General features: G+C 41.2%; 1 protein-coding gene across 4 annotated transcripts in view; it reads right to left on the minus strand.

The window, feature by feature from the left end:
- Positions 1-10542: 10542 nt before the first annotated feature.
- Positions 10543-14958, minus strand: part of LOC139367125 (RNA-binding Raly-like protein) — a 153026-nt gene continuing 148610 nt past the window's right edge. For all 4 annotated transcript variants that reach the window (XM_071105185.1, XM_071105186.1, XM_071105184.1 and 1 more), the window contains exon 9: positions 10543-12980. The gene's annotated coding sequence lies outside the window, so the exon portion shown is untranslated. The remainder of the gene's footprint in view (positions 12981-14958) is intronic.

The raw sequence follows: 14958 nt of genomic DNA on the forward strand, positions 1-14958 counted from the left end.
TTTGTTCCTTCTGGTTGCACATGCTGGTAGAAATTAGGTAAAATGGATTTAAGTTTTCCTGCATTAAAGTCCCCGGTCACTAGGAGTTCCGCTCCTCGGTGAGCATTCTCTTGTTTGCTTATGGCCTTATGCAGCTTGTTGAGTGTGGTCTTAGTGCCTGCATCGGTTTGTGGTGGTAAATAGACAGCTACGAAAAATATAGATGAAAACTCTCTTGATAAATAGTGTGATCCTCAGCTTATCATGAGGTACTCTACCTCAGGCGAGCAAAACCTTAAGATTTAATATTAGAGATCGCGCACCAGCTTTTGTGGACAAACAGACACAGACACCACCATCCCTCATCTTACTGGAGGTTGCTGTTCTGTCTTGCCATTGCATGGAAAACCCAGCCCTGACTCGGTGGACCATAAGATATTACCGTTTTTAATGTCCTGTTGGTAGGATAGTCTCAAACAGAGCTCATCCAATTTATTCTCCAGTTACTGCACATTCGCCAGTAGGATGGATGGCGGATTATCCACTTGTTGACGAATTCTCACCAAGCACCTGGATATGCGCCCCTTGTCGGCATCTCCTCTTCATGCGATTGACTGGGATTTGGGCCTGGTCTGGGAGGAGCCATACATTTTTCAGCTCTGATTCGTTAAAGAAAACTCTTTGTTCAGTCCAAGGTGAGTAATTTCTGTTCTGATGTCCAGAATCTCTTTCCAGTCATAAGACACGGTGGCAGAAACATTATGCACAAAAAAGTTACTAACAAAGCAAAAAAAAACACACAGAATAGCACAATTGGATAGGAGCCTGTAAAACGGCAGGCATCCCCTCCGGTGCCCATTACTCTCCATTCCACAGGATCACCTCTCCAATGCACTTTTATAACTCAAAGAAGAGTCTTCAACTAACCTCTCCAAAGTGTGCACAATTCCTAAGATATTTCAATAGTCTTCAACTACTGTAAAAATTATGATCTGGCCCCCTGACTATCCCCTCCGACAAAAATTGTCTGCTGAATCTAGTTGCATACCTCTGAACTAGAGCAAGCAGACTTGTAGTTGTTTTGTTTGTAACACAACCCTGTAACCCCGCCATCACACAATTACTGTTATTGTTTATGCAATCCAAAAATGTCCCATTATAAATCGCAATCTGGGTCAGGTGAGCATAATTTGAAAGCTTGTTCTATTGCCAACAAATACTATCTTACAGTATTATGCTTTCACAAGGCAATTCAGAGAAACAGATCGTATTTCTGGTGCACTCAGGTACGTGTTTCGCTGTGAATTTTCACAATAAACAAACATAGACACGTTCTGTTCAGAACAACCCCAGTGTATGACGCCTTGCCATCTTGTAACTTTACATCAAACATAGTGATCATAAACTTTTACACTATAGATGACATGAGTTTTATGATATGGGTGTTTGGCTTGCTTGTATGACATCAAAGTGGTATTTATTATAATCCTCAATGTTTCATCTTTCAAAATACATTGATACCTCTTAATTTACAGCATTTCCCTCATTTCCCTCACTCAGACAACAAAACACTTGCAAAAGCTTCCCAATTAGCGGGAGGGACGAGGGCAACCTCTTGTTCCATGCGGCGCTCAGTTCAGAACAGCTGTCAATCAAAACCCATACATTGCTGTGAAGCGCAGAGCCTGAGCTCTGATGTAGTTTATAGCATGCTACGGTACAGCCACTGCGTTCCAATTTAGGTGCTTATCAGTGTACAACTGTGACATTTTCAACCCGTATAAGGGTATGAGTGTAAAGGGTTAATTATGGCATGTGGGGCAGTCTGTGGTGCCTTCTGTAGATTATGGATTGTGTTGCCATTTTAATTACGGCATATCTGAGGCCAAATGGGAGTCAAATTGCTCCCAGTCTAAACCCTCAATTTCGACAATCAAATTTGGAAACGGATCAAAATGTGATTGGTTAATTTCTTTTTTGACAGCCATGCCAAAAGGCAATGAATTTTTGTATGAAAATCAATGGTCAGTGAATTACTAATCCTACGAAAGCCACAAGGCTCCATTGAGAAGCCGAGAATGCATAGAAAAGTGTCATCAGAAAGACCTGCCCCCTACTGAGTCGCAGTCCTGCCACTCTCCTACAAAATATCCGAGAACTCTCTGCTCCAGCCTTGTCCACAGCCCTCAGTCACTTGCAGTCTGACAGCACTGATTACACAAAGCCCCTTCACAAGAGTTGAATGGAATGACCTTCATTTCAGTATCCCCTTTCTACCTTCACATATAGCCACAAAAAGAGAAGAAAGGGGGTAAAAACCCTGAAAAACAGAGCTCATAATGTCCAATACTATCAAGCATAGAAACTTCATGAAAGTCTATCAGACTAGTTGGACAGTGAATTTGCTGTATCTGATTATGTGTATCGACCTCGCGGCTCTCTGCAACCCCTGAAACCCATCTCACATCACTGGTGGTTTGGCCGAGCCAGTCACGACGTGCAGGAAATCAATCAACAGTGAGAGATATAAGCCGCTATCACCGCGGTGATGGTCGATATGCAATTTTCGTCCTCAAAAGTGGAACTGGATCAGAGGGGAATTTGTTTTATTCTCTTCCTCTGTCTTCCAAATAACTCGGAGAGCTAGAAGAAAGTATGATGAATATGTATGACCATATGTGTGCAACAAAGTAAAGAATGTACTGTAAGCTCACTCCACAGCTTAAAATGTCACTGATGGAGCTATCAAATTTGTACAGCTCAATCGGTTCGTACGTTGGCAAGTGGGCGCTCGTGTGTGTTGGCGACAGGACCGTGGTTCAAGCCAAGTCGGAAGCTATATGCTACAGTGCCTTGCGAAAGTATTCGGCCCCCTTGAACTTTGCGACCTTTTGCCACATTTCAGGCTGCAAACATAAAGATATAAAACTGTCTTTTTTTGTGAAGAATCAACAACAAGTTCGACACAATCATAAAGTGGAACGACATTTATTGGATATTTCAAACTTTTTTAACAAATCAAAAACTGAAAAATTGGGCGTGCAAAATTATTCAGCCCCTTTACTTCCAGTGCAGCAAACTCTCTCCAGAAGTTCAGTGAGGATCTCTGAATGATCCAATGTTGACCTAAATTTATTTTATTTATTTTTTTTTTTAATTTCACCTTTATTTAACCAGGTAGGCAAGTTGAGAACAAGTTCTCATTTACAATTGCGACCTGGCCAAGATAAAGCAAAGCAGTTCGACACTAAATGACTAATGATGATAAATACAATCCACCTGTGTGTAATCAAGTCTCCGTATAAATGCACCTGCACTGTGATAGTCTCAGAGGTCCGTTAAAAGCGCAGAGAGCATCATGAAGAACAAGAAACACACCAGGCAGGTCCGAGATACTGTTGTGAAGAAGTTTAAAGCCGGATTTGGATACAAAAAGATTTCCCAAGCTTTAAACATCCCAAGAAGCACTGTGCAAGCGATAATATTGAAATGGAAGGAGTATCAGACCACTGCAAATCTACCAAGACCTGGCCGTCCCTCTAAACTTTCAGCTCATACAAGGAGAAGACTGATCAGAGATGCAGCCAAGAGGCCCATGATCACTCTGGATGAACTGCAGAGATCTACAGCTGAGGTGGGAGACTCTGTCCATAGGACAACAATCAGTCGTATATTGCACAAATCTGGCCTTTATGGAAGAGTGGCAAGAAGAAAGCCATTTCTTAAAGATATCCATAAAAAGTGTTGTTTAAAGTTTGCCACAAGCCACCTGGGAGACACACCAAACATGTGGAAGAAGGTGCTCCGGTCAGATGAAACCAAAATTGAACTTTTTGGCAACAATGCAAAGCGTTATGTTTGGCGTAAAAGCAACACAGCTGAACACACCATCCCCACTGTCAAACATGGTGGTGGCAGCATCATGGTTTGGGCCTGCTTTTCTTCAGCAGGGACAGGGAAGATGGTTAAAATTGATGGGAAGATGGATGGAGCCAAATACAGGACCATTCTGGAAGAAAACCTGATGGAGTCTGCAAAAGACCTGAGACTGGGACGGAGATTTGTCTTCCAACAAGACAATGATCCAAAACATAAAGCAAAATCTACAATGGAATGGTTCAAAAATAAACATATCCAGGTGTTAGAATGGCCAAGTCAAAGTCCAGACCTGAATCCAATCGAGAATCTGTGGAAAGAACTGAGAACTGCTGTTCACAAATGCTCTCCATCCAACCTCACTGAGCTCGAGCTGTTTTGCAAGGAGGAATGGGAAAAAATTTCAGTCTCTCGATGTGCAAAACTGATAGAGACATACCCCAAGCGACTTACAGCTGTAATCGCAGCAAAAGGTGGCGCTACAAAGTATTAACTTAAGGGGGCTGAATAATTTTGCACGCCCAATTTTTCAGTTTTTGATTTGTTAAAAAAGTTTGAAATATCCAATAAATGTCGTTCCACTTCATGATTGTGTCCCACTTGTTGTTGATTCTTCACAAAAAAATACAGTTTTATATCTTTATGTTTGAAGCCTGAAATGTGGCAAAAGGTCGCAAAGTTCAAGGGGTCGAATACTTTCGCAAGGCACTGTATATGCTAAGATAGTACACAGATGTCGGTTATATCTGTAAAGAAGTGCATCATTCACGCTGTTCGTTCAATGGCTCTGCCATCTTACAGTATATGGGCTAGACAGATCCAGTCTGATAGGGCTACTTTTCTTTCTACTACAATGGCTTGAATTCCTTTGGCAATATAAAATATATTTGCAGACATGTTCCAGGAGGAAAACATAAATGCATGCACACAGCAGTGCTTCTTTTGTCGACTATATTCTTGGATAATAGTTAGAATTTTTCCATAATTTCTGTCATCCATAACCTTTTTTAAATCACATTTTGGCTAATACACTGAGTGTACAAAACATTAAGAACACCTTCTCAATATATTGCACTCAGAACAGCCTCAATTTGTCGGGTCACTCTACAAGGTGTTGAAAGAGTTTCATAGGGGTGCTGGCCCATGTTGACTCCAATGCTTCCCACAGTTGTGTCAAGTTGGCTGAATGTCCTTTGGGTGGTAGACCATTCTTGATACACATGGGAAATTGTTGAGCGTGAAAAACCCATCAGCGCTACAGTTCTTGACACAAACAGGTGCACATGGCACCTACTACCATGCCTCGTTGAAAGCAGTGGAGGCTTGTGGGAGGAGCTATAGGAGGATCGGATCATTGAAATGGCTGGAATGGAGTCAAACGTGACTTCCATATGTTTGATACTGTTCCATTTATTCCATTCCAGCCATTACAATGAGCTCGTCCTCCTATAGCTTTTCCCACCAGCCTCCACTGGTTCAAATTTCCATCATTTGTCTTGCCCATTCACCATATTGATTGGCACACATACACAATCCATGTCTCAACTGTCTCAAGGCTTAAAAATCTTTCTTAAACCTGTCTCCTCCCCTTCATCTACACTGATTGAAGTGGATTTAACAAGTGACATCAATAAGGGATCATAGCTTTCACCTGGATTCAACTGGTCAGTCTATGTCATGGATGTTTTGTACACTCACTGAATATTGGTGTTTTGATGTGGTTGTTTTCTTATTATTTCAAACGGGATATTGCCATTCCAGCCTGTTGATTTTCAGCTGAAAGTTCTGTCATGCCGTGAACGATAATAAAGACAGGTAGTGCTATTAAATTGGAAATCTCATTTGCAGTTGTGTGTGAATGGACTCTGTCCTGTTGAAAATGTAATTGGTGTCACTGTGGGTGTATCTGCACAACTCTTAGGGGGCTTTTTTTCCTTTCCACCCAGTGTTCATAATTATAATATGACAATTCTGTCTCCCAAACGCTATCATTTCTCCATTCAGATGCACAATAGGCTGGTGGCATAATGAGTCTGTCCACAGGCAGTCATCAGGCTGCCGATAGTGTGTTATCTATGGGAGCCTGTCACCTCGGCCCCCAGGGGCCCCTGACCGTGAAGCCAAGGTGGAAGGATTCAATTACACACACCCACCTAAAGGTATGTAGGGAGCTGGGCTTTTTTAAAAGAGAGATAACTTTCTTAGGCAAATTCTTGTTCCATTGTAACCTACTACTCCCTCGCTCGCTCTCTTCCTCTCGCTCTCTTTCCCTTTCCCTCGCTCTCTTGGTTGTTAATTTCTCTCCCCGGTAGAATAGATCTGTCAGTGTCACTGTCAAGAAGCAAAGACGCCCCCAAGGTCAAGCTGTAGAAAAAACTTTTATTAGACTGGATTATATAGTCATATTAATTCAGCACATTTAGCACAGAGAACAGACTACATAGATGCATTGCACATTGAGGATTGTAATCATTGTACCGTCTGTCTAATGTCATCAGAGTTGAATGTAGTTGATCGATGAATCATCCCCAGTATTGACTAATGGTCATCAATTCTCATTAACTGTCAATGTCAAAGTTAAGTAGTCAGTGTTGGTATACTAATGTACTAATACAGTTTGAGATTTTTCAGAATATTTACCATCTACAATCATCACATGAGTGTCATGCACTCTGTAGCCTAAAATACTGTTTTAAGTGAGAAGCCTCACCCAGATACCCATATGGCTGCCCATTAGCTAGTCAAAATTGACCTTTGCATACTACCTCTCTCACATTATACTCCTGTCATTCATCACAGTGGCATATTTTCCATGTTAAATGATCCATTGATGAATACATAAGGGCCAGTCTGGATGACTTTCACAATGACGCTTTCAGGAAAAAAAGAATTGTTCCACCTCAGCTTTAAATTCTTTATGTTATCCATCAATAGCCAGGAAATGATTCTCTTAATAGTGCTGTTTTTCAAAGTTTAAGTGGTATTACATCTCAAGTGCTGTTAAAAAATATACTCGCAGTAAATGACTCGTTCGATGACTTGAATGACTCATTCAATGCTCTGTGATGTGGCTGGAAAAAAAACATTCCAAAATGAATGCCCAGTTGGATGCAATTGACCGGTTTTCTCAATTTTAACCTTCAGTCTTTGTCAGTGGTATTTGTCATTCTAATTTTGTCATATTTCATGAATCCGTTGAGAGATACGAGAAATCAGGTCACTTTATTCTGATTTACTCTAGAGCCTGAAACTAAGATTATTGGCAACATACACACAGACACACACACACATGCATGCACGCACGCACACACAACACTACACACTCATTTAAATATTTTTCAAATCAGACCCTGCAAATATGCACATCATCCACCCCTGAGCTAATATAATATAAATGTTAATGGCGATTTGTGCAGTGAGCTGGGGAGATGAACATTTGCAATATGGCAAATCATCTATAACTTTTTGGATGTGAAATTGGATACTGTACTAGGTTTTTTCTTCCAAATCTGGAATGTCCAGGAATGTAAATAAATGGTAGGTAGGGAATAGATGAATAATGAGACCAATAGGAAAATGTTGGAGTGTGAAAAGAAAAGTTGTTATCAGCATAATGCCTGCTCCATTTCCATGCCAATATGTTCATTTACTTTGGCATTCCTCCAAATGAAGTTTATCCCCCCCCCCCCCACCCCCCCAATAATTCATATTTGCAATAAGCATAATTGGAATATGATGAACATTTGCAGATTGGCAGATCTGTCAGCAAACAGGCGCATTAATGTTAAGATAGGATTTTGTGACTGAGCTGATAAGCTTATAAGACAGCGGTATGTCAATTTGTTTTCCAAATGTAGACACACAAATCAATATTGAAGGATTAAAAAAGCCACCTGATTATTATGCATTTAGGTCGAATTGTATGAATGAGAACACAGAGTAGGCTACAGCTCAACAAATGAACACCTATAGAAAGTCTAAACCTACACTATATCAGAACTTAGTTTAATGAAATGATGTCTGTAACTATTTTATACCTTTATATCCCTTGTTACTTTCATATTTAACAGGATTATTATTTTTTTAAATCTCCATTTGGCTTCCATCCTAAAGTCTGTAATTCAATTGCCCAAAGGAGCAGACCACATTACCAACACATTATTTGGGGTGAATGGTTTCATAAATACGGGTTAAATGAAACAGCTGTGGGCCATCAGACCAGGTATTGTGGAACCATTTAATACAGTGGGCTAATTACCTGTGACATCACAGTTGGCCCTCGTTAACGGTGGGACATTACCTTTTACTGTTGATTAATTGACTGGTGTAAATTAGCCATCTGTTGCTGCGTTGCTACCTTTAAAAGGTACCCTGTGGAAGGCATAGGACGTACTGCACACCTTTCAAGGACATTGTCATACCTTAACAAGTCAGCATTATGTGAAAGAGCTCTTTCATTAAAATCCTTAAGCAACTAACCGCCCTTGCTGTCTCTGCCTGGCCGTTTCCCCTCTCTCCACTGGGATTCTCTGCCTCTAACCCTATTACAGGGGCTGAGTCACTGGCTTACTGGTGCTCTTCCATACAGTCCCTATGAGGGGTGCGTCACTTGAGTGGGTTGAGTTACTGACGTGATCTTCCTGTCTGGGTTGGTGCCCCCCCTTGGGTTGTGCCGTGGTGGCCCACCCTTGGGTTGTGGGCTATGCTCGGCCTTGACTCAGGATGGTAAGTTGGTGGTTGAAGGTATCCCTCTAGTGGTGTGGGGGCTGTGCTTTGGCAAAGTGGGTGGGGTTATATCCTGCCTGTTTGGCCCTGTCCTGGGGTATCGTCGGACGGGGCCAAAGTGTCTCCCGACCCCTCCTGTCTAAGCCTCCAGTATTTATGCTGCAGTAGTTTATGTGTCAGGGGGCTAGGGTTAGTCTGTTATATCTGGAGTATTTCTCCTGTCTCATCTGGTGTCCTGTGTGAATTTAAGTATGCTCTCTCTAATTCTCTCTTACTTTCTTTCTTTCTTTCTTTCTTTCTTTCTTCCTTTCTTCCTTTCTTTCTTTCTTTCTTTCTTTCTTTCTCTCTCTCTGAGGACCTGTGCCCTAGGACCATGCCTCAGGACTACCTGGCCTGATGACTCCTTGCTGTCCCCAGTCCACCTGGTCGTGCTGCTGCTCCAGTTTCAACTGTTCTGCTTGCGGCTATGGAACCCTGACCTGTTCACCGAACGTGCTACCTGTCCCAGACCTGCTGTTTTAAACTATCTAGAGACAGCAGGAGTGGTAGACATACTCTGAATGATCGGAAAGCCAACTGACATTTACTCTTGAGGTGCTGACCTGTTGAACCCTCGACAACCACTGTGATTGTTATTATTTGACCCTGCTGGTCATCTATGAACATTTGAACATCTTGGCCATGTTCTGTTATAATCTCCACCCGGCACAGCCAGAAGAAGACTGGCCACCCCTCATAGCCTGGTTCCTCTCTAGGATTCTTCCTAGGTTCTGGCCTTTCTATGGAGTTTTTCCTAGTCACGTTGCTTCTACACCTGCATTGCTTGCTGTTTGGGGTTTTAGGCTGGGTTTCTGTACATCACTTTGAGATATCAGCTGATGAAAGAAGGGATTTATAAATACATTTGATTTGATCTAAGAGTCCATTGACGCACCCGTGCATCAATCTAAATAACATCATAAAAAAATCCCTATATAAATCCATCAGTTTACGCTAGAGATATGTTTTTTTGCATGGGCTGTGTCTCAATCCCCCACATCCGCCTGTCGGCCCTCCGCATTTGCGGTGCAAAATGGCAGAGCTACAGCGATATTTGTCAGACCAGGAGACAACCAGAAAATCAGTTTTCTCACGAAAATGTCTGTAGCGTCTGAACGGTTTGGCCTACTAACTCATATAAGATGAGACTCGATGGTATTCTCCGTGTTGATCTACGACCCCTACAAGTATCACGGGACTCGTGTGAAGGTAACCCATAGAAATTAATGGAAGTTTGGAGGTAGTTTGGTGGGGGAAAAAAGTTGTTAAATGTGTCCAAAAACCAAACTATTTCCTGAGCTTTCTTATATCTCCTTGTCTTTTTTGTTATTTATGAATTAGTTATTCAATGAGTTTCTATGGGCTATATTAGTATTTAATTTTTTTTTTTTTTATACATACAGGGGTCCTAAAATTCAAAATCAAATAGCATAGACATGACATCAGTCAAAACACCTCAAAACAAGACATGGTATCAAGAACTAGATAAAAACTAGCTGAAACGAGCTACATGGCAGGCTCTTGCCATTGTTGCTAGCCACAGTATCTAGCCACCCAGAATCACAACATCACACTAATTTCTGCACCATTGAGGGTGAGCATCATTTTCGTGATGTTGTCAGCTAACCCATCTATTTGGAGTTGTTCTAGGAATGACCTTATTTGGGCATGGAATGTGAATTCATACAGTGACCTCTGTCTAGAATCTAGATAATACTTTCGGAGGAGGTAGAATGAAAGGACAGCACTAAGCACACACTTCATGGTCTGCCCATTTAATAATAGGTTTGCCTTAACATTACCAAGAGATTTTAGAACATCTAAAATGTGTGATGAAATTTAACACAAAGATAATGTATTGTAAATAGCTATCAATAACTGCATTATTATTGACAATATATTATCATTTCAGTTGTCTTTCAGTTTATATTTATTTTCAAAGTAAAATAAAATGTGTGCCATTCAAATTACATGACAAAAATCAGAAACATTTTATCGACAGGAGAAAACAAATAAAACACTTTTATTTTCAATGAAACGTCATCGTATTATGTTCTATGCAATGGACCCTATAGCCATACAACAGTTGCAACCATATACATTCAAATGAAAAACACAGATTAAACATGCCATTCATAAAAATATCTTTACAAAAATGTACATTTCTATGCAACAATATTTTTTTAATTGCACATCTCTAAAATACCCTTTTCCACTCCCAACCCAAGTACAGTATTCTTTTAAACACAGGGGGTCAATTGCAACAAGGTCACGATATCATCTAATTTTCCGGGCTTTAAGATCATATCCAACTCTGTGATGTTTCCATGGTTTTTGGTTAATCCTCTCCACTGGCACCAAATGACACTTGTTGCTTTTGATAGCAAGGTTTGCTTTGATTTGCAAGGTGCAGAGTAGCATAAACCGCAGACAAAATGATGGAGTTAGATTTGAGTTAAAGATGACCTTGTATGCAAAACATGACATACTACTAATTGCATTACCCGTCAGTAAACAAACAAACAAACAAAACCCAGATAATTGGTCTATGGAGACTCTTTTCTCCACTCAAGTCAGCTAAGGATTCAATCAAAGCCTGCAATTTAAAAAAATCCACACTGCTGAACCAGAGGCTAAAAACTCTATCAATACTATTAAAATGAGCATTTCCCTTTATCCACCTAGTAGGCCTACATTATTATCTAATGTATTACTTTATCTACTTAAAATATGCTTTGAGTGGTATAGTGACAATGTGTTTCAGCAGTGTGGATGTACTGCAGTGACGACCTGATTGAATTTCAAACTATGTTTTTGACAGTAATGAATGGGATATATCATTGTGAAATCAAAACAGGTAGTGAGTGGTATGACCATTTTCTTAAAGACATTCCACAATACAAAAGTAGTGATAATATTAATAAACAGAAATCAAATTTGAGTGGATTGTACGAAAATCAAATATTGTGTAGAGGCAGTTTCTGAACCTTTTGAATTCTACTCCAAATACAAAGACCTCTTTCAGCGGAGAAATCTCAACATACAAAGTGTACAAGAATGTGTATCGATATAATCCTCTGCTCTTTCTATTTATGTTATCTGAAACCTTGAATCTGTTTCACCTATCAGGTGACTCAATAACAATGAAACATATGCAAAATCAACAACATAAATAATTATAATTTCAGTAACAGAAAAATATTTCAACATCCAATCCCAATAATGAGTTAAAAGTAGTCTAATTAGTTAATTGGGAGCAATTCTATTAATTATTCAATTTGGCTGATTTTCTAAATTGGATGAGATAAGTGACAGTATAGCACTATAATTCTCCCTCTTTTCATTTCTGCTCTGCTAGGTTTTTAAGCCTCTGCGCATATGGTGCTGCGGTGGCGGTGCAGTGAGCTCAAATAAGGCAAAAGAACACAAGTTTCTCTCCTTGTCTCCTCTCCCGAGTACAGGTCAGATCCGTGTGGAGAGAGAGGGCACAGCTTCCTACAGAGTGATGCATGCTGGGTAGTACAAACTGTGCAGGGCTGGCTACAGCGAGACACTGTTCCCTGGTAGGAAGCCAAAGCAGACGTTGGCTGGCTATCACAGGAAGCCCGTTTTCCCTTTGAAATTTGGTAGGAGGTCAGAATAAAGAATGGATCATCCCCCCCAGGACATGCATGTGATGAATGGATCATCTGGAAAAATCTGGAAAAGTTACGCTAAAGCGATCGCTTATGCATGGGTAAGACTGATGCTCCTCTGTACCTTTCCAAATCCTTAAAAAACAAAAACCCATTTGTGATCTCGATAGTGCATGATTTATCATAATTTATTACTTTCGGGCCAAATGGGAAAAAAAACAGAGGTCAAATAGACAGGACAAAAATGTAAACGCTTACGCAAAAATGGTCCTCTGACTGTGTTCAGCACTGGAAATAAAAGGCATACACAAACGAATATGAACATAACTCAAGGGAATGACAGTTATCATCTGCAAATATCCCACTCCAATACAATTTTAATGAGTATTTTCTTCTCTCTCTAGCATCAATATGATTGAATCAGTCTCTTGAAAACAATTGCAAATTGAATATCTAGGAGTGAATTCGGGCAGATGCAGTAGAATTATATATTTTTTCTGACAGCAGCAGGCCATATTCATATAGTTACTGCTGCACAGTGGGGCATCTGAATGTTGTTCAACGTCTCCGCTACACAGAGAGAGAGATGGAAAAGAAGGAGACTACCATCTTGTTTTTACACCACACAATGGTTCCTTCCCCCAGAGATCCTTTAGTTTCTCTAGGAGGTGATGAGGATGTCTCTTGATGCTGTAGAGAAGACGGAGAGATGTCCGCTCCCTCGTCCTGAAGACATAAACAAATGACAATGACAAAAATGCAGATGAGAAAACAGGAAATAGCCGCAGGCTTTCCTTTGTATTAATGTGACTATTTATAATACCGCAAATCGGACGATTACACGGTGCTTAATGCTCGCATAGTTAGAATTTGGGGAAGTTTGTTGATCCTTTTGGGAGTAGGGACTAGAACTTCCATAATCCTTCCAGACATTCTATCTAGAGCTCTTCACTGTGATGTTCAATCAATCCAATCGTTGCTACCAGCAAATAAAAGATAATGTATTTGTCAAATGCCCCGAATACAACACTTTACAGTGATCTGCTTACTTACGAGCCATATCCCAACAATGCAGAGTTAAAAAGTAAGAAAATTAACAAATAAAAACACAGTAAAATAACAATAACGAGGCTATATACGAGGCATACTGGTCAACGTGCAGGGGTACAAGTTAATTGAGGTAATACTGTATGTACTAGGCAATCAGGATAGGTAATAAACAGAGTAGCAGCAGTGAATGTGTAAGTGTGAAAGTGTGTTTTTGTGTGTGTGACTATGTGTATGTTGGAGTGTTAGTGTGTGGGTAGAGTCCAGTGAGTGTACATGGGGCGAGTGCAAGAATGTCAGTGCAAAAACAAGGGGGTTAATGCAAACAGCCTGGGTAGCCATTTGATTAACTGTTCAGCAATTTTATGGCTTGGTGGTAGAAGCTGTTTAGGAGCCTTTTGGTCCCAGACTTGGTACCGGTACCACTTGCCGTGTGGTAGCAGAGAGAACAGTCTATGACTTGGATGGCTGGAGTCTGACCAGTTTTAGTGCCTTCTCCTCTCACACCGCCTCTGACACGGCCTGGTACAGAGGTCCTGGATGGCAGGAAGCTCGGCCCCAGTGATGTACTGGGCAGTATGCACTAACCTTTGTAGAGCCTTGTGGTCAGAAGCCAAGCAGTTGCCATACATAGCAGTGATGCAGCCAGTCAAGATGCTCTCAATGGTGCAGCTGTAGAATGTTTTGAGAATCTGAGGGCCCATGCCAAATCTTTTCAGCCTCCCAAAGGGCAAGAGTCATTGTTGTGCCCTCTTCATGACTGTGTTGGTGTATTTGGACCATGATAGGTCCTTAGTGGTGTGGATACCGAGGAAGTTGAAGCTCTCAACCCGCTCCACTACAGCCCTGTTGATGTAAATGGAAGCATGCTTGGCCTTCCATTTCCTTTGTCTTATTCATGTTGAGGGAGAGGTTGTTGTCCTGGCACCACACTTCCTGATCTCTGATATCTGTTGAAGAGGGAGGTGTTTAATCCCAGGGTCCTTAGCTTAGTGATGAGCTTGGAGGGCACTATGGTGTTGAACGCTGAGCTGTAGTTAGTCATTTAGACAGGTTACTTTGGCATTCTTGGGCAAAGGCAGAGTATTACAGACTGGGTCAGGGAGAGGTTGAAAATGTCAGTGAAGACACTAGTCAGCGCATGGTAATCCGTCTGGCCCTGAGGCCTTGTAAGGTTAACCTGTTTAAAGGTCTTACCCATAATCGGCTACGGGATCGTGATCAAACAATCGTCCGGAACAGATGGTGCTCTCATGCGTGGTTCAGTGTTGCTTGCCTAAAAGCGAGCATAGAAGGTATTTAGCTCATCTGGTAAGCTCCAGTCACTGGACAGCTCGTTGCTGGATTTCCCTTTGTGATCCGTGATAGTTTGCAAGCCCTGCCACTTCCAATGAGCATCAGAGCCGGTGTAGTAGGATTCGGTCCTGTATTGACGCTTTGACTGTTTGATTATTCATTGGCGGGCATAGCAGGAGTTTCTTATAAGCGTCCAGATTAGTGTCCCTCTCCTTGAACACGGCAGCTCCAGCCTTTAGCTCAGTGCAGATGTTGACTGTAATACATAGCTTCTGGTTGGGATATGTACGTACGGTCACTGTGGGGATGACGTCGTAGATGCACTTATTATTAAAGCCGGTGAAGTGGTAAACTCCTCAAT

The sequence above is a fragment of the Oncorhynchus clarkii genome, chromosome 15, assembly GCF_045791955.1.
Source record: "Oncorhynchus clarkii lewisi isolate Uvic-CL-2024 chromosome 15, UVic_Ocla_1.0, whole genome shotgun sequence".
Lineage (NCBI taxonomy): Eukaryota > Metazoa > Chordata > Actinopteri > Salmoniformes > Salmonidae > Oncorhynchus > Oncorhynchus clarkii.